This window comes from Mus pahari, chromosome 2 (assembly GCF_900095145.1).
Source record: "Mus pahari chromosome 2, PAHARI_EIJ_v1.1, whole genome shotgun sequence".
NCBI classification, from domain to species: domain Eukaryota; kingdom Metazoa; phylum Chordata; class Mammalia; order Rodentia; family Muridae; genus Mus; species Mus pahari.
In genome coordinates, this window is record NC_034591.1 from 67,993,334 (window position 1) to 67,994,542 (window position 1,209).

The following is a 1,209-nucleotide window of genomic DNA, read 5'->3' on the forward strand; positions in this document are numbered from 1 at the left end:
AGTTCCTTTACATTCTAATTGAGCAAGCAACCAATCTGTACTATGCTGCTTCAGCCAAGCATCTTGATCTACATTTAAAGGCTGAATAATGATGTCTGGTTCTTTGCCAAAATAAGTCAGCACCTACTTCCTTCCAAGTATAATCATATGGGCTACTGTCTCATAATATGGCAGGATATTACATTTAGGAGATATCCTTAAATGTATCCACATAAGATGAACCCTTTGCCACAATAATCCTGTAGGCGTATGAGTCATATTAAAAATCAACAGATGTAAAGGCAAAGAACAATCTATATAAGTAACAAATTGTTTTTCAATAATTCTTTCTACTTGTTGTAAGCCCAGCAAGCCTTCTGAGGTTAAAGATCTAGGGGAGGTAGGACCAGCACTCTCTTTAAGAATATCAAATAAAAGCTTCAATTCTCCTGTAGTAAGCTTTAAATAGGGGCAAAGCCAGTTGATATCTTGTAATAGTTTTTGAAAATCATTTAAAGTTTTAAAACTGTCCCTGAGAATAGCTATCTCCTGGGGAAACAGCTTGGTCTGTAAGCCTAAAGCCCTGAGTCTGTACCTTTTCTGGAGCTGTTTTATTTGCAGTTCTTTATCAGCTAAGGCCTGTTGTAAATCTCTATAACAGAAAAGCAAGTCCTGAGGATCTTTTCCTGCTGTTAAGACATCATCTGTGTAATTAACGATGTATATCATTGGCCATTGTTGTCTTACAAGCTGAACGGCTTGCACCACAAACTTTTGACCTAAGGTAAGACTATTAGCCATGCCATGAGGAAGAACTGCCATTCATATCTTTTCATAGGTTCCTTAAAATTAATAGAAGGAACACTGAAAGAAAATCTTTCACAATCCTCAGGGTAAAAGGAATAGTAAAGAAACAATCTTTCAAATCTACTACTATTTTATAATATCCTTTAGGATAGCCACTGGATATGGAAGCCCAGGTTGTAAAGCTCCCATAGGTACCCACACTGGAATTTTTTTTTTTTTTTTTTTTTTTTTTGGTTTTTTCGAGACAGGGTTTCTCTGTGTAGCCCTGACTGTCCTGGAACTCATTCTGTAGACCAGGCTGGCCTCGAACTCAGAAATCTGCCTGCCTCTGCCTCCTGAGTGCTGGGATTAAAGGCATGCACCACCATGCCTGGCACACTGGAATATTATTAAGCCATTGAATTTTATCAGCATGGGATGCAG